This window comes from Podarcis gaigeae (genome assembly GCF_964106915.1).
Source record: "Podarcis gaigeae genome assembly, chromosome: 4".
NCBI lineage: Eukaryota > Metazoa > Chordata > Lepidosauria > Squamata > Lacertidae > Podarcis > Podarcis gaigeae.
The window spans coordinates 104318373-104337889 of NC_139677.1; the positions used below are offsets into that span (position 1 = coordinate 104318373).

The 19517-nt window shown below is 47.4% G+C and overlaps 2 protein-coding genes across 3 annotated transcripts in view; both read right to left on the reverse strand.

The window, feature by feature from the left end:
* The window catches only part of LOC310843306 (uncharacterized protein), a 110647-nt gene that overhangs the window by 48065 nt on the left and 43065 nt on the right, over positions 1 to 19517 (reverse strand). The gene's annotated exons all lie outside the window — the stretch shown is intronic.
* The window catches only part of LOC310843705 (uncharacterized protein), a 50710-nt gene that overhangs the window by 14751 nt on the left and 16442 nt on the right, over positions 1 to 19517 (reverse strand). The gene's annotated exons all lie outside the window — the stretch shown is intronic.

A 19517-nucleotide genomic window follows, 5' to 3' on the forward strand; every position in this document is an offset into this window, starting at 1 on the left:
TTCTATGTTTCCGTCTCATTGGTATTGCCTGAACTTGTGCTTTTACTATCTCCCTCTTAACAAACTCCCAGCCATCATGAACTCCCTTTCCTTTTAGTATTACTGTCCATGTGATCTCACCCAGCACTTCCCTAAGTTTTATGAAGTCGGCTTTCTTAAAGTCAAGAAATTGAGTCCTAATATGCTTGGCTGCTCCTTTCCACTGCATAGTAAACTTCAGAAGAGCATGATCTTCTCGCGCCTAATGATCCTTCCACTTCTACCCCACTAACCAGGTCATCAACATTGGTTAGGACCAGATCTAAAATGGCTGTTCCTCTTGTTGCTTCTCCCACTTTCTGGACAATGAAGTTGTCTGCAAGGCCACTGAGGAATCTGTTTGACCTTATGCTCTTGGCTGAGTTTGACATCCAGCAAATATCCGGGTAATTGAAGTTCCCCATTACTACTATCTCCCTTCCTTTTGCATGCTTGGCCATCTGTTCCAGGAAGGCATCATCTATGTCCTCTATTTGGCTTGGGGATCTATAGTAAACTCCCACAATGAGGTCCCTGTTATTCTTCTCTCCCTTAATTTTGACCCAAATGCTCTCACTTTGGCTTTGAGGTTCTAAATCTTGGATCTCTTCACAGGTATGCACATCCCTGACATATAACGCCACTCCTCCTCCTTTCTTGTCTGGTCTGTTTCTCTGAAATAGATTGTATCCCTCCATTATTACATTCCAATCGTGGGACTTATCCCACCAGGTTTCAGTGATGCCTATTATGTCATATTTAGTTTGCTGTACCAAGAGCTCAAGCTCATCTTGTTTATTTCCCATGCTTTGCGCATTAGTGTACAGACATTGAAGTCCATTAATCATTCCCCCGTGTCTCTTATTTAAGGATTTTTTCCTCCCACCACTAGGTCTGCGTGCTGTTTGCTCCATTTGGTCTATGACATTTGGATGATCATCTTCATCAATTGATAGACTCCTACCTTCAGGAGCACTGTCTCCCTCCCCCACATTAGTCAGTTTAAAGCCCTCCTGATGAGGTTTCTGAGATTTTTGGCAAAAAACATTCCTCCCAACCGTTGTGAGGTGCAGCCCATCACTTGCCAGAAGTCCATCTTCAAGAAACTGCAGTCCGTGAGAAAAAAATCCTTAAATAAGAGACACGGGGGAATGATTAATGGACTTCAATGTCTGTACACTAATGCACAAAGCATGGTGTCAGAGCTGCCCAAGGTCCCAGCTCACAAAGGACCAACGCCAGTTCTTGTTATATACAAAAGTCTTTATTGAAGTTCAGTTTCGATTTCAAAGCCGCGGCGCGCAGCTCTACGTCTCAATTCTAGACCGCTGCTGCTTTGGGAGTCCCCGCTGGCCCCTTGCTTCTGGTGTGTCCCCCCTGGGACCCCCCTTGCCCTGGCCATCAGCGCCCCCCTCTGGGAATCTTCTGAATCGCTGGAGAAGCTCATGGAATCTCTCGGGTCACTGTCATACTCCCCTACGCTGCCCTCAGATTCTTCCCCTTCGCTCTCCATTTCCTCTCTTCCCTCTGCCTCTGCTCCTGAGCCCCTGACATCCATCCCCCCCGAAGCCCCCCTTCCCCCCCTCCCCCTCTTCGGGTGCGGGTTCCGGGTGCTCCAGTGCTGTGGGGGTGAGTGTGGGATACAGTTCTTCCCCCCGGTGTGCAGCCAGCCGGCTGGGTCTGGCCAGTCCGTAATGGGCTCGTCGACGTCGATCTCCTCTGCTTCCATCTCTCTGCAGCTGTGCTCGAACCCAGGATCCTCCCCCAACACGTCCGTCTCTCCCCCCGTTACCTCGGGGACTGCTGCCTGTAAAGGCCCCCTCAGCAGTTCCCTTCTCCACCCCACCTCCGGTTGGTCGTCCCACCAATAAGAGCGGTCTGTGACAGACCCCGAGAGTGATCCCTCCGGGGAGCTTGTTTCTGGCGCCGTTTCCTCAGCTGATGAGAACCCCTGGAACGTGCTGGCTGAGAGTGTGGGTGTGAAAAGATATTCGTTGAAATAATCTGCCGGCATAGGTCTGTGTGGGAAGAGTGCATGGAACTCGTCTTTGAGATAGTGCTCCTCCACGGCATAGTACGGCACCCACCTGTTGGCACTGGCCGGGGTACCTTCCCTGGCGAGGAGATATTCAACCCCCTCCTCCCCCCATCTCGAGTCCAAAATCTCCGTGACTTCGTTGAGTGGCGCCGCTCTTGGCGACCCCCCCTCTTTGATTTGCAGGGTGGGTCTGGTGCGTTCCCTGGCGCCTGAAACCTGTGGGGGTTCCTTGTAGGGTGTGAGCACTGACCTATGAAAGACCGGGTGCATTCTGGAGCCCTCCGGGAGTGTCAACCGGAAGGCTACCGGATTGATTTGTGCCTCGACTTGGTAAGGCCCTAGCTGCTTGTGTCTGAGCTTCTTCTTAGCTAACATCCTGGCCGGCACTGCCTGGGCTGCTAACCAGACCCAGTCCCCTGGATGTCTTCCCCAACTCTCCTGTGCCTGTCTGCCTGCACTTTGTATGCGTGTTTTGCTAGTTCTAAATGCCTTCGGAGTTGCTCGTGGACCTCCCGTAATTCCACTGCCCAGGCCTCTGCTCCCTGTGTCTCCCCCTCCCCCACTTTCTCTAATCCCGGGAAGGTTCTGGGATGCCGCCTGTCAGGGGTTCAGAAGGAGAGACACAGGAGGGGGAGCAAATGGAGAGTGAGGAGGAGGAGTACGAGGGGGGCGCAGGCAGTGACAGTGGCCAGAGTTATTCCACAAGCCTCTCTAGCGAATCGGAGGACTCACAGAAGGGAGCGCCGGTGGCCAGAGCAAGGGAGATTCCAAGGGAGAAACCTCAAGAGGGAGGGGCCAGCGGGGAGTCCCTGAACAGCAGCTGGAGATCAGGGCCAGCGTCTCCACCAGAGCGCAGTGGGGAGGGGGAGTCCCAGGAGTCGGGACCAGTGTCCTCACCACCAGAGGGAGGAGAGGAGTCAGGTTTGGCAACACCCACATCAGGAAGCGGGGAAACGGTCAGAAGGAAAGTCACCGGCTGGGCGCGCGCGCCAAGTTCAAATGTACAGGAGCGCGGCACAGCGGGGAGCCCGGGAAGGGAGCCAGGTCCTAAAGCCCGCCGGAGGGAGGGGCAAGACTCAGGAGGCTCCGCGTCAGAGGAGTCCAGGAAGGAGGGAACCCCAGAGGGCAGAAGGACCCAACGCAGGAAAGAGCAGCGCAAGAGGTGGAGCCGGGCTAGAATCTTAAACTGGTGTGGGTGGAGCAGTGAGTCAGAGGGGACTTAGCCGGTCTAGCGTTAAGACGTGGGCCTGCGCGCCCAGAGCTTGGAAATGGAAACTAAACTTCAATAAAGACTTTTGTATATAATATCCACTGGGCGTTGGTCCTCTGTGAGCTGGGACCTAGCGGCAGTCCTGACACCGCCCATTGTTGGCGAAGAACGGTGTCACCCCCGTGGACACGTGCTTCGTGTTGTTGTAGGCAAACTCGCCCAGCGGTAGGTAATCCACCCAGGTCGAGGGCTGTTGATTCGCGTAGCATCGCAGGTACTGCTGCATGATGGCGTTGACCCTCTCCGCTTGTCCGTTGGTCTGCTGGTGTCGTGCCGACGCTAAGTTGATCTTGACGTTCAGGATGCCCAGCAGCTTCTGCCAGAAGCTCAAGATAAATTGGCGACCCCGGTCGGACAGGATGGACCGCGGTAAGCCGTGAACCTTGAACACGTGGTCTATGAACAGCTTGGCGGTCTGTTCCGCTGTGGCCACCTTCGCGCAAGGAATGAAATGCGCCATCTTGGTGAACATGTCTACGACCACGAGTACCGCTGTCTTGCCTCGCGAGCTGGGCAGATCTGTGACAAAGTCCAGGGCCACTTTCTCCCACGGTTCGAGCGGCCTCTGTAGTGGTTCCAGCAGTCCCGCCGGCGGCCTGTGTACTGGCTTGGCCCTTTGGCATGTGTCACACCTAGTGACGTAATCCGCGACTTCTCCTCTCATCTTGGGCCACCAAAAGTCTCTGGCTACTAATTCCGCGTATCTGGAACTCGTCGTCCTTCGCTGTGCCTCTTTGCACCTCCTCCATCTTGGATTGTGCGAACGAATCCGTCTGCAGCGCGCGACGTACCGCGTCCAGATCCACGGTAGCTGAAGCGCACGCCCACGCCTTCGGTGTGAAAATGTGTTTGGCTGCTACCGGTGCCGCTTCCTCGAGATACTGCGGCTTCCTGGATAGCGCATCCGCCATGACATTGTTGTCTCCCGGGATGTATTCTATCCGCAAAGAACTCCGCCCAGCGGATGTGTCTCTGGTTCAGGAACCGCGCCGTGCGCCAGTACTCCAGGTTCTTATGGTCCGTGCGGACCTGCACCGTGTGTTTGGCTCCGATGAGGAAGTGCCGCCACGCCTTGAAGGCTGCATGGATGGCCAACAACTCCCTGTCCCAGATGGTGTAATTCTGTTCCGACTTGCTGAGTTTCCTGGAGTAGAATGTGCACGGCCTCCAGTCCGCTTGCGGATCTTGCTGCAACAGGACTGCCCCCACCGCTCTGTCCGAGGCGTCCGTTTCCACCCTCATTGGTCTGCTGGGGTTGACGTGTAGCAGCTGTTCTTTGGACGCGAAGAGACGCTTGAGTCTCTGAAAGGACTGCTCCGCCTGGTCCGTCCAGGTGAACTTCTTCTTCTTAGAGCTGAGGGTGTCCGTGATGGCCGCCGTCTCCATCGCGAACCCCTTGATGAACTTGCGGTAAAAGTTGGCGAAGCCGACGAACTTCTGGACCTCCTTCCAATTGCGCGGGCTCTTCCAGTCCAACACCAAGCGGACCTGGGTGCTGTCCATGGCGAGTCCCTTGTCGGACAGCTTGTAGCCCAGGAAATCCACCTCCGTCATGTCGAACTGGCACTTCTCCAGTTTGGCGTAAAGTCTGTGCTCCCGTAGCCTCTGCAGGACCTCCTTGACGTCTCTCTCGTGAGCCTCTTGCGATTCCGAGAAGATCAGGATGTCGTCCAGGAAGCAGACGCACTTCTTGTAGAGGAGTCCCGCTAGCACATGGTGCATGAAGGCTTGAAAACAATGGGAGCCATTTTGTAAACCAAACGGCATAACTCGATATTCATAGGTGCCTAAAGGCGCAAACATGGCCGTCTTCCACTCGTCGCCCTCCCGCATGCGTATAAGGTTGTACACCCCTCAAAGATCCAACTTGGTGAAGATGCGTCCCTTCCTCACCGTCGCGAGCAGGTCGTCGATCTTGGGCATGGGGAATGCCGTGGGCTTTGTCCTGGAATTGATGATCCGGTAATCAACTACCAACCTCCGTTGGGGCGTGTCTTTTTTCTTCACGAAAAACACGGGACTGCCCCCCACTGCTTTGGACTCTTGGATGAATCCTCGCTTCAAGTTGTGATCTATGAACTCCCTGAGTTCTTGCAGTTTGTCTTCAGACATGGAATACAGTTTTCCAGTCGGCAGCGTCGCCCCCGGCAGGAGGTCAATCTTGCAGTCGTAGGGCCTGTGGGGAGGCAGCTTGTCCGCTTCCTTCTCGCAGAACACCTCCAAAAACGCCTTGTACTTGTTGGGTACCGCTTGCACCATGCCTAAGCGTAGCCGTGGGTCATCCTCTGGCCCCTCATCTTCCTGGCTGGTCAGGATGCAGTGTTCTGCGCAGTAGGAGGAGCAGAAGGTCAATTGACGCTGATACCATGCTAATGCCGGGCTGTGCCTGTCCAGCCATCTCATGCCCAATACTATGGGCGTGTCCGACAGGTGGGTGACGTTGAAGCTGATGACTTCGCGGTGATTTCCAATTTGCATCACCATTGGCGGTGTTTGCTGTACCACCTGTCCGCCCCCCTCTGGGAATCTTCTGAATCGCTGGAGAAGCTCATGGAATCTCTCGGGTCACTGTCATACTCCCCTACGCTGCCCTCAGATTCTTCCCCTTCGCTCTCCGTTTCCTCTCTTCCGTGTGCCTCTGCTCCTGAGCCCCTGACACATGGGAAATAAACAAGATGAGCTTGAGCTCTTGGTACAGCAAACTAAATATGACATAATAGGCATCACTGAAACCTGGTGGGATAACAGATGGCCAAGCATGCAAAAGGAAGGGAGATAGTAGTAACGGGGGACTTCAATTACCCGGATATTTGCTGGATGTCAAACTCAGCCAAGAGCATAAGGTCAAACAGATTCCTCAGTGGCCTTGGAGACAACTTCATTGTCCAGAAAGTGGGAGAAGCAACAAGAGGAACAGCCATTTTAGATCTGGTCCTAACCAACGTTGATGACCTGGTTAGTGGGGTAGAAGTGGAAGGATCATTAGGCGCGAGAAGATCATGCTCTTCTGAAGTTTACTATGCAGCGGAAAGGAGCAGCCAAGCATACTAGGACTCAATTTCTTGACTTTAAGAAAGCCGACTTCATAAAACTTAGGGAAGTGCTGGGTGAGATCCCATGGACAGTAATACTAAAAGGAAAGGGAGTTCATGATGGCTGGGAGTTTGTTAAGAGGGAGATAGTAAAAGCACAACTTCAGGCAATGCCAATGAGACGGAAACATGGAAGGTGCCTAAAGAAGCCAGGGTGGCTATCTAAAGAACTTTTAACTGAGTTAAGATTTTAAAAGGATGTGTACAAAAAATGGAAAAGGGGGGAAACCACCAAAGAGGAATTCAAACAAATAGCCAGCACGTGTAGACACAAAGTCAGAAAAGCTAAAGCACAGAATGAACTCAGGCTTGCTAGAGAAGTTAAAAGCAACAAAAAACGCTTTTATGGGTATGTTCGTAGCAAAAGGAAGAACAAAGAAACAGTGGGGTCACTCAGAGGAGAAGATGGTGAAATGCAAACAGGGGACACAGAAAGGGCTGAACTCCTCAATGCCTTCTTTGCCTCAGTCTTCTCCGATAAAGAAAACAATGCCCGACCTGAAGAATTTGGAGCAAATGATTCAGCAGAGGAAACACAGCCCAGAATAACTAAGGAGATAGTACAAGAATACTTGGCTAGTTTATGCAAGTCTCCAGGGCCAGATGAACTGCATCCAAGAGTATTAAAAGAACTGGCAGATGTGATCTCAGAACCACTGGCAGTCATCTTTGAGAATTCCTGGAGAACAGGCGAAGTCCCGGCAGACTGGAGGAGGGCAAATGTTGTCCCTATTTTCAAAAAGGGGAAAAGAGAGGACCCAATAATTACCGCCCAGTCAGTCTGACATCAATACCAGGGAAGATTCTGGAGCAGATCATTAAGCAAACAGTCTGTGAGCACCTAGAAAGGAATACTGTGATCACCAATAGTCAGCATGAATTTCTGAAAAATGTCATGTCAGACTAACCTGATCTCGTTTTTTGACAGAATTACAAGCCTGGTAGATGAAGGGAATGCAGCGGATGTAGCCTACCTTGATTTCAGCAAGGCATTTGACAAGGTGCCCCATGATATTCTTGTAAAGAAGCTGGTAAAATGTGGACTTGACTATGCTACCACTCAGTGGATTTGTAACTGGCTGACTGACTGAACCCAAAGGGTGCTCATCAATGGTTCCACTTCATCCTGGAGAGGAGTGACTAGTGGGGTGCCACAGGGTTCTGTCTTGGGCCCGGTCTTATTCAACATCTTCATCAACGACTTGGATGATGGACTCAAGGGCATCCTGATCAAATTTGCAGATGACACCAAACTGGGAGGGGTGGCTAACACCCCAGAGGACAGGATCACACTTCAAAATGACCTTGACAGATTAGAGAACTGGGCCAAAACAAACAAGATGAATTTTAACAAGGAGAAATGTAAAGTATTGCACTTGGGCAAAAAAAATGAGAGGCACAAATACGAGATGGGTGACACCTGGCTTGAGAGCAGTACATGTGAAAAGGATCTAGGAGTCTTGGTTGACCACAAACTTGACATGAGCCAACAGCGTGACGTGGCAGCTAAAAAAGCCAATGCAATTCTGGGCTGCATCAATAGGAGTATAGCATCTAGATCAAGGGAAGTAATAGTGCCACTGTATTCTGCTCTGGTCAGACCTCACCTGGAGTACTGTGTCCAGTTCTGGGCACCACAGTTCAAGAAGGACACTGACAAACTGGAACGTGTCCAGAGGAGGGCAACCAAAATGGTCAAAGGCCTGGAAACGATGCCTTATGAGGAACGGCTAAGTGAGCTGGGCATGTTTAGCCTGGAGAAGAGGAGGTTAAGGGGTGATATGATAGCCATGTTCAAATATATAAAAGGATGCCACATAGAGGAGGGAGAAAGGTTGTTTTCTGCTGCTCCAGAGAAGCGAACACGGAGCAATGGATCCAAACTACAAGAAAAAAGATTCCACCTAAACATTAGGAAGAACTTCCTGACAGTAAGAGCTGTTCGACAGTGGAATTTGCTGCCAAGGAGTATGGTGGAGTCTCCTTCTTTGGAGGTCTTTAAGCAGAGGCTTGACAACCATATGTCAGGAGTGCTCTGATGGTGTTTCCTGCTTGGCAAGCGGTTGGACTCGATGGCCCTTGTGGTCTCTTCCAACTCTATGATTCTATGATACTATGATTGTATGATTCTATGATTCTATGTCTGGCTCAAGGCCAGCAACCGCACTACCTGGGGTGTACGAGACATCCATATCTTTCTGGTATAATTCCTGTGTGTATTCTTGCCACCTCTTCTTGAAGTCTTCTGCTTCTGTTAGGTGCTTACCACTTTTGTCCTTTATTATGGAAATCTTTGTACGAAATATTCCTTTCATATCTCCTACTTTCTTGAACAGATCTCTTGTTTTTCCCATTCTATTGTTTTCCTCTATTTCTCTGCATTGCTCATTTAAGAAGGCCTTCTTGTCTCTCCTCCTTTTTTTTGGAAATCTGCAGTCAATTTCCTGTCTCTTTCACTATCTCCCTCGCATTTTGCTTGCCTTCTCTCCCCCGCTATTTGTAAGGCCTCATTGGACATCCACTTTGCTTTCTTGCATTTCCTTTTCATTGGGATGGTTTTCGTTGCTGCCTCCTGTATAATGTTATGAGCCTCCATCCAAAGTTCTTCAGGCACTCTGTCCACCAAATCTAAATCCTTAAACCTGTTCCTCACTTCCACTGTGTATTCATAAGGGATTTGATTTAGATTGTATCTTACCGGCCCAGTAGTTTTTCCTACTTTCTTCAGTTTAAGCTTGAATTTTGCTATAAGAAGCTGATGATCTGAGCCACAGTCAGCTCCAGGTCTTGTTTATGCTGACTGTATAGAGCTTCTCCATCTTTGGCTGCAGAGAATATAATCAATCTGATTTCGATGCTGCCCATCTGGGGATGTCTATGTGTAGATTCGTCTCTTATGTTGTTGGAAAAGTGTGTTTGTGATGACCAGCTTGTTCTCTTGACAGAACTCTATTAGCCTTTGCCCTGCTTCGTTTTGAACTCCAAGGCCAAACTTGCCAGTTGTTCCTTTTATCTCTTGATTCCCTACTTTAGCATTCCAATCCCCTATAATGAGAAGAACATCCTTCACTGGTGTCATTTCTAGAAGGTGTTGTAAGTCTTCATAGAATTGGTCAATTTCAGTTTCTTCAGCACCAGTAGTTGGTGCGTAAACTTGGATTACTGTGATGTTAAAAGTGTTGAATTTGCAGAGTCCCGAGCACAGCGGAAGGATGAGCAGTACGTGCCACATACTTTACATTACTTTACTTTATTTACACTTCAATGCTAAGAGCTTACAAACAAGCATCTTGCCTCTGCGTGAGCAGAGAGGCTTCCTCTCTCCTCTGAAGCACGGAGAGAACTGGGAAAAAGAGGAAACCAGTGTACGTCACATCCAGTCTCCTTTCCCGTGAGAAACTCCAACAGCAACTCTGACTGTGGAATGTAAACATTGTCTTGTGACAAGCATTTCGCTGCACAGTGAAGAGAGCAGAAACCAACATCCTCCCCCTTTCTGTGAACATCACTGGGCAGCGTGTTCGTACAATATCAGTACAAACCCAACTTCTGCACATAGGTACAGTGTTGATCCCTTGATACAATCTTGGACAATACATCAGCAGGAATTTCATTACCTGGCATATAGGACACCGTTACGAGTCCCTTCTGAATACGTTCCCTAGCATGTTGCAACTTCAATTGCAAGTGCTTCGTGCTTTGCTTACAACCTTCAGAATTCAGCAAAGCCAAACATGCTTTGTTGTCCTGGTAAACCTGGATTGGACATTTGACAGGAATTTTCATGTCTTTGCATAATTGTAACAACCATTCACAATCTTTAAGTGAATAAGACAGTGCATTCAGTTCAGCTTCACAAGTACTTAAGCTAACTGTTGTTTGCTTCTTGCATGACCAATCAAATAGACCCTGATTGTACAGATAGCAAACTCCAGACGTGCTTTTCCTGTCTGTAGTGTCACTTCCAAAACTTGCATCTGCAAATATCTCAAGACCACCAGACTTCTGATTGTTAAATCTCAGTCTGTAATGCATAGTGCCTTTCAAATAGCGCGCTATACGTTTCAGAGCTTTCCAATCCTTAACAGTAGGATTGTTGACTTGTCTGCTTAGCAAATTACAGCTAACAGCAATGTCTGGTCTTGAACATCTGGCAATGAAGTTTAGCTTGCCTAGCGCACTTCTGTACAGTGTAGTGTCAGAAAATGCTTCTTCAGTGTCATCTACCTGATAACCTGTTGTCATCGGTGTGTCTACGGGGTTAGCATCCATCAGGTTTAGTTTGCTTAACACATCAGCAATTTTCCATGACTGGTGTACTAGAATGTTACCATCTTGATCTCTCTCTATTTCAAGAGATAGGTAGTTGTTTACCTCACCAAGATCTTTCATGTCAAAGTGTTCTTTCAGTTGAGCTAGGGCGTTATTGTACATTGTGTATTGTACCATTCTTCCCCAAAGAATAAAAGATCATCAACATAAAACAAGCAATACAGCTTCTTTTGCCCCTCCTCTTTGACAAATACACATGGATCAGCTTTCCCTTGCTGAAAACCTAGAGAAAACAATACTTCAGTGAGTTTTGTGTGCCAACACCGTGCACTTTGTTTGAGACCATAAAGGGACTTTTTCAGAGCACAAACAAATCCCTGTTTTACCTGTATGCCATCAGGTGGAAGCATATAAAGAGATTCACCTAGAGATCCGTACAGAAAAGCTGTATTCACATCATGGTGACTAATGTGTAAATTCTCCTCTGCAGCTAGCTTGAGCATAAGCCTAATGCTTTCATACCTCACTGTGGGTGAGTAGGTCTCGTGATAGTCTTCACCTGGTACCTGTGCAAAACCTCTGGCTACCAATCTGGCTTTGTGTCTGACTATCTTGCCATTTTGATCAGTCTTCACTTTGAAGACCCATTTGCTTCCAAGCAGTTTCATTCCTGGAACTACTGGAACAAGCTCCCATGTTTTGTTCCTTTCTATGGAATCAAGCTCAGCCTTCATGGCATTTAACCATGGCTCAGCTTCCTTTGAATCCAAATCCTGGATTTCTTGGAAACTTGAAGGTTCAAATACCTTCTTGGAGCTTTTAACAGCTGTTACTGCTATCTTAGCAAACTCATCAGCAAATCTCTTTGGAGGTTTGCCTTTTGTGGCTCTTTGTGACCTGCGAATTAGCCTTAGGTCTTCAACACTCTCCTCTTCCTTCTTGGGAGAAAAGTGTCCTATTGTGAACAATGGTTCTTCCAATTCTTGATCAGAGCTTTCAGAGGGTCACATAGAGGCTTTCACACTCTTGAAATCCTCTGAATCACCCGATTCAGTTTCAGACGCAGAATCAGAACCTTCATCAGTGGGTGTGGGTTGCTGTGGCTGCTTTTGACTATCCTCAGTCTCATCACTGTCATCAGGATAACATTGGAAAATTCCCACATTCTCCCCCCACTTGGCATTGTACTCAACACTTATTGTGAGCTTAATTGTCTTAGAGTCAGTCATCATTATTCTGTAAGAACCTTTCTGATAACCTAGAAAGGTACCATGCAAACCACGCTTGCCTAACTTGGAGCTTTGTGGTGTGTGAACCCACATGTCAGAACCAAAAATTTTCATGTGTTTGATGTATGGCTTCTTGCCATAGGGGGTACAACCAATTGCTGAAGATAACCTGCGATTATAACTGTAAGTAAAACACGAGAGAGATTCGGCCCAATAACTCTCTGGAAGATTTGCATCATGCAGCAAGGTTTTTAACCCTTGAAGCAATGTTTGATTTGCCCTCTCGCACAGTCCATTCTGCCATGGCGAGCGAGGACTAGACAAATCGTGTTGAATTCCTTTCTCAGTCAGAAAAGCTTCAAACTGCTGAGAAGTGAATTCTCCCCCACGATCAGTGAAAAGAATTTTTATCTTCTTACCATGCACATTTTCCAACCAAGCACAGAATTCCTTGAACCTTGGAAAAGCCTCTGATTTCTGCTTGAGATTGTACACATAAATATACCTGGAAAATGCATCAATGAGAACCATGAAGTACCTGTTTCCACCCAAAGAGGGCGCTAGTGGTCCAACCAAATCAGCATGAACAACCTGGTATGGTTCTGTAGCTTGCCTACTAGACACTTTACCTTTCGCAGCCACTTTCACCTTGTTTGCTGAGCATGCCTTGCACTTCATGTGGTACCTGCAGGGTTTAATAGTCATACCTTCAACCAAGGCAGGCATTTTAGATACTGCCTCAAAATGCAAATGACCAAATTTCCTGTGAAAATCATGAATACATTCTGCATGCAAACTTTTGTTAGAACCTGCAATGCAACAAGTTTCATCCTGCACAACATCATCAAAATATAAAACAAACAAATGATCAACATATTCAGCATGCAATACATAATCATTTTTCTTTGTGATGATGCACTTTTTGTTCTTAAAGGAAACGTCAATTTTCCGCTCATTCAGCTGTCCAATGCTGAGCAGATTATGTTTGGCATCTGGTACATAAAGTACATCTTTTATTGATAAGTCCAAACTGTGAAGAACAACAGTTCCGTAGCCTTTACTGGGGATTGTGTGATCATCTGCCTGGTGAATTGCACCTTCCTGCGGTGTAAAAGACACGAACAGTCGCTTATCGTTGCACATGTGGTTCGTTGCAGCCGAATCAACAACGAAGAAAGATCTAGACATCTTCTGGACCTTTGCAACCTCTGGAGTGAAGCGTGAGACCATTGCCTTGTGCTGCGTTGTCCTGGACACCGGACCTTTGCTTTTGCTCTGGCCTTTTCCACGCGATGAGCTTTCGCTGCGCTGCTCTGTCTTGGCCCTGGGATATCTGCATTCCCTCTTCATATGGCCTAGATGTCCACACGAGTAGCATTTCGCTGCCTTCAAAGCTTTGGCGCCATCTGGTGGTTCCACTGCACTCTGGGATGACGTCTGTGAAGACTCCCCCTTACCCATGCACCTATCACCCTGGTGGTCTGCTTTATTCTGAATCATGGCAGTATCACAGGCTACTGTGAGTTGAGCATTTGGCTGATTGGCATCAGATTCCCCACTTGCATCAGCCACTCTTCTGCAGCTAGCCATCATGACTCTGGCATTAGCCTTCTGCGTCATCTCTGCTGCCTTAAATCAAGCTGCTTTATACAAGCGCGTCTGTGTACAGCTGCAGCTGCTTCATTCCAAAAGCAAGTTCAGAAGTACTTTCGATTTCCAGCCTCTGCCTGTGAGCCTGTGCCACTCTGCTTAACTGCAGCTGCTTCAAACCTGTTTCCAAAAGCAATTTTGAAATGCATTCGGTTTTCCAGCGTCCCAAGCCTTTGCCTTAGAGCCTGGCAAACGGCCTTTTAAAAATTCAAAGTCCAGCCATAAAGCCATTAACTAGGAGCTGGCAGGCTGCCCGTAGCAGTAGCACATATCTCTCATAAATCATCCTGACGCACAGAGATATCGTCCGATCCGTCCCTCTGCATTCCGATCCTTTGCCGGCACTCCGATTCGACTTCTGAATTCCATTCTCAAGATGACTGCGTTTTTCTGGGCCCCATAACCAGTAATGTTGAATTTGCAGAGTCCCGAGCACAGCGGAAGGATGAGCAGTACGTGCCACATACTTTACATTACTTTACTTTATTTACACTTCAATGCTAAGAGCTTACAAACAAGCATCTTGCCTCTGCGTGAGCAGAGAGGCATCCTCTCTCCTCTGAAGCACGGAGAGAACTGGGAAAAACAGGAAACCAGTGTACGTCACATCCAGTCTCCTTTCCCGTGAGAAACTCCAACAGCAACTCTGACTGTGGAATGTAAACATTGTCTTGTGACAAGCATTTCGCTGCACAGTGAAGAGAGCAGAAACCAACATCAAGGTCTGCCTTGGATTCGTATCGAGATCATTTTATCATTTTTGAGATTGCATCCCAGTACAGCTTTTGCCACTCTTTAGTTGACTATGAGGGCCACTCCATTTCTTTTACGGGATTCTTGCCCACAGTAGTAGATATGATGGTCACCCGAACTGAATTCACCCATTCCCGTCCATTTTAGTTCGCTGATGCCCAGGATGTCAATATTCATTCTTGGTGTTAAGTTGTGGGCGAACATATCAGACGACACAGCGATTCTTCAAACAGCTCTTTCATGTATCTGCACTTTCATGTATCTGCTGTTTAATGGATCCTGAAGCTTTTTCTTGGTGAAGTGAATTTAAAACCATTTAAAAATGGGTAGAGAAGGTTGGCACACTGCAGAGTGCCAGGTGGAACAAGGAAATGTGGTCATAAATTGATCTAATCTAAATACTGGACTACGCAATAGCCTGATCTATTAGAAAGCTTAAAATGCATGAGAATCCTCCACTGAGGTGTAGGCAATAAGACACTATACATTGAACATAAAAACAATTTTACACAAAAATGGGTCCCCCCTTTGTGGAAATAACATACTGTCAGACACATTTTAGCTTTCCTACATAATATCACACAACACACAACATACTAATTAAATATCAGTTGCATATCTTGAGGGGGCAGAACTTTGGGGACTTAAAGACAAAGTTATAAATGTAAGAGGTAAAAGCCAAAAAGGGGAGAGTCTCCTTGAGTTTTCTTGTTGTTGTTTAGTCGTTTAGTCGTGTCCGACTCTTCGTGACCCCCTGGACCAGAGCACGCCAGGCACTCTTGTCCTCCACTGCCTCCCGCAGTTTGGTCAGACCCATGTTTGTAGCCTCTAGAACACTGTCCAACCATCTTGTCCTCTGTCGTCCCCTTCTCCTTGTGCCCTCCATCTTTCCCAACATCAGGGTCTTTTCCAGGGAGTCTTCTCTTCTCATGAGGTGGCCAAAGTTTTGGAGCCTCAGCTTCACAATCTCTCCTTCCAGTGAGCACTCAGGGCTGATTTCCTTAAGAATGGATACGTTTGATCTTCTTGCAGTCCATGGGACCCTCAAAAGTCTCCTCCAGCACCGTAACTCAAAAGCATCAATTCTTCGGCGATCAGCCTTCTTTATGGTCCAGCTCTCACTTCCATACATCACTACTGGGAAGATCATGGCTTTAACTATACAGACCTTTCTTGGGAAGCTGTAAACACTAAAAATCTTAGTGAGTTAAGCATTTTATTCATTTCAATATTATTATCACATTTCCATATAATTTCTACTGTTATTATCTGGTAAAATACAAAAAAAGTAAATATCATCTATATCATCTTACATTGTGACAGTTGTTGTTCACTGCAGAAAGCACTATGTTATAAGTTCTATTATCTTGATACTTCATATATTGTATGTACTCTTATAGCACAATTGTTTATATAATTTTAATTTGTTAAAATATGTTGAATTCCGACAATATATTTGAAATATACTCAAGAGTCGAGAGTGGATTTCATGCTCTTTATTCAGCTCATAGTGGTGAGGAAGAATGAAAGTCCCCTCAAAGTATCTGCTTTATATACATTATTTACACAATGGGCTGCACGTGATTGGCTAATTCCGGAATTCTCCTGTAGGCCAATCAGGTTGTGGATTCACTTCCACCTGGAGCTGGATTGGGTGGCTCCTGCAGACCATTCATACTGCTGCATTGTTCTAGGACCAATCAGACTGCTGCATTTGGATCCTATTCAACTCAGTACATAACAATATTCCTTTATATTACTTAGAATATGTACAATGGATGAAGCCCATGAGAGCGAAACAAGGCATTATTCCGGAAATCCTTGTCAACCATGTGGAACTTGTAGTAGTCCCCAATTTGGAATTTATGAACATATGTGGAACAGAAACTAGCAGACATTTGGTCTTTATGAATGAACTGATTTATTGGGGACTTCCGTCTATATTATTGCACTTTATGTGTTGTTTATGTGCAAAATGAACATTTGATATTGTGATAAGAATATATAGAAGAGTATTGTTTATGTGAATGCACAGCTGGTTACGTCTTGTGTGTTTGTCCATTCCAGGAACAGCATTCCTGACCCAGATGTTCACAGGAAGTCCGTAAGATGATTCCCCTTTCAAACAGGATACGTGAGCCTAGGCCAGTAGGGTCCTCCTCTCCGGCAGATGGACAACCCCTTACCCAAAGCCCCTCGCTCCCCCACTTCCGCATGGGGGTCCCCCACACCTCCCATCACTCACCAGGATGGCTTTGAATCACCTCCGGCAGGTATAGCTGAGCTTCCAATAAAATATTAAAATACAATATTGCTGACTGGGAACAGTTATGGACCACTGGTGTTAAATTCACGGCATGTAATGCCTTAAAAGAAAACATAATGAAAATGATTTACAGGTGGTACATGACCCCAGTCAAGCTCGCAAAAATCTATCATTTGCCCAATAACAAATGCTGGAAATGTAATGAGGCTGAAGGTACTTTTTATCACCTTTGGTGGACCTGCCCGAGGGTCAAAGCCTTTTGGGAAATGATCTATAATGAAATTAAGAAAGTCCTTAAGTGGACCTTTCCTAAGAAACCTGAGGCTTTCCTCCTGGGTATGGCTGGCCAATTGGTGCTAAAAAAGGATAGGATCTTCTTGATGTATGCTACTACAGCAGCAAGAATTCTTCTGGCAAAGTATTGGAAGATGCAAGAACTACCTACTCTGGAAGAATGGCAGACAAAGGTGATTGACTTTATGGGACTGGCGGAGATGACTGGCAGAATTCGCGACCAGGGGAAAGAGACAGTGGAAGAAGACTGGAAGAAATTTAAAATGTATCTTAAAAACTGTTGTAAAATTGAGGAGTATTAAGATGTCAAGGGGTAAGAAGCAGAGAAGTACAGCTGTAACTAACAAATTAAAGAAAACTTAATGAAAAGAAACTAAATGGGTAAATTGACCAAAGGGTTGCTAAAAAATTGTAAAACAAGGATGCAGTGAAAGGGAGGTATGGGGAAGTCGGCAGAAAGAAGGTATATGAAAATAAGATTGTGAAATTATATGTGTTTGTTTTTGTTTTTGTTTGTTCTTCTTATTTGTTGTGCTTGTTTGTTTTATTATGTGTTTAAAAATTTTTGAATAAAAATTATTAAAAAAAATAAAAATATTAAAATACAATAGTCCATCAAATATTAAAAGCTTCCCTAAACATAATAACAACAACTATCGATTTTCAGTCCATTGAATTAGCTATTGAGCATTTCTGGAAAGGGAAATGGCAATCTTTTGTATATTAGCATTAAAAGGTATTACTGATTTATGATGAGAATAGGATTTATTTATTTTGAACATCGCTGGGTTCCTCCTTGGCAGTCAGGAGTATTTCAGCAGGGCTAGAACTCAGGACCCGCTGCCTTGAGGGACATCTAAGAGCAGTTGGGCAGGGGAAAGGTCTCCCTTGGGAGGTGGGGGACTCTCCTTCCTTGGAGGTTTCTCAGCAGAGATCGGAGGGCCATCTGCCATGGATGCTGGAGCTGAGATTCCTGCATTGCTGGGGGTTGTAATAATAATAATAATAATAATAATAATAATAATAATAATAATTTATACCCCGCCCATCTGGCTGGGTTTCTCCAGCCACTCTGGGCAGCTTCCAATCAAACACTAGGGAACTAGACCAGCCCCCTCTTGCTTCGGGTTGGACTAGATGACCCTGGGATCCCCTCCTGTCTCTCCAGGAGGAGCTTCCTTGCCTCCTGCAAAGCCCTTTTCCCTGCAAGCTCTTCCTCTGGTTTCACCCCTAAAAGGATATCTGGGCATTGGCGTAGCCAGGGGGGCTGCCCCCCTTAATCCATAAAAAATAATAAGAATCTGAGGTTCTGCAAAGGGAGAGAGGGCTGAGCTGGGTGGACTCGGCTTGGCAAGGGTTAAAGGGAACCGAGCTGCCTTCCTAGAGAGGCCAGGAAGCAAGGGGGGGTCAGGTCCTCCCGAGCCAAGCCCCCTCCCTCCCCAGTCCTTCCCTGCTTTGGTGTTTCTGCTGCAAGGGCTGCCTCGCTCTCCCCTCCTGGGATCTGGTGAGTCTCCTCTCTCTCCCCCCAGAGGGTGCAGTGGGGAGAGGGGGGGGGGGTCCCAGGGCTGCAGCAGGGGAGGAGGCGGGGGGGGGGGCTGATCTGCTCATGGGGGGGGGACCCCAAGTCAGGGAGGAGAGGGTCCTGCCAGGGAGGGGCCAGGTCTGCCTCGCTCTCCTTCCTGCAGATCAGAGGATCCCAAACTCATTTGGCCTTTCAAACTGACTCCCCTGAAATCTCCCTCCTTTAAACAAAGGGGTCCCTGGAACTTTAACTCTGTGTGACGTCGCTCAGCGTCATTGCACAACGGAGGAAACATGGGCAAATGGTTTTCCAAAGCTGGACGAGAAGGTGGACTAGCCCCCCCCCCCCAAGAAAAAGGTGGGAGAGAAAGGCCAGGAATAAAGAGAGGGATCCCAGGCCATAGCCTGGCTGCTGCATTGGGGACCAGTTTCCCAGTCGTCTCCCAGGGCAGCTCCCCACGGAGGCCACTGCAGCAATCCCCTCGCACCCAGAGCAGGGCATCCCAGGACCACATCCTCTCTGCCCCAAAGGGATTGTTGCTGGCAAAGAAGCCGGAAATGGGCGCTGCTACTCACTGAGCCTCCAGGGACCTTGGCATCAATGGCTGTGTGTTAAGCTGTCTAACAGAATAATAGTAATAAATTGCCTGCCTGAATTTCAAGTGAGATGTATTTGGCCCCACCCACTTGGCCCTCAGGGGGTTTTCCAGATACATACCTGGCCCTCAGAGCAAAGAAAAAGTGACCCCACCCCATAGGTCTGTCCTGAGAGCGGCAGAGAGTCCAAGTGCAAGAAAAAGAGACAGAAGCAGGGGAGGGGGGGTGGGGGTGGGGAGCAACTCCTGAGGACCCCCGGCTGAGGACCCCAAGCATCCATTTCCCACAAGATACAAATGACTCCTTTGTCATTCGGTTCTGACTTCATGCATTGACTGGGAGGCAGCAGAAACCAGGTTGATTAATCTGACAGAAATCCCTTCCGTTGCCTCCACATTCTGCATTGCTTGAGGGCTAGAGACTTATTTCTTCTACTCTTCCTGCTCTTTCTTTTCAAAAAGATATCTCATAGTCTGGGATGCGGCGCACTTCAGCCCTGGTTCCCAGCAAGACTCAT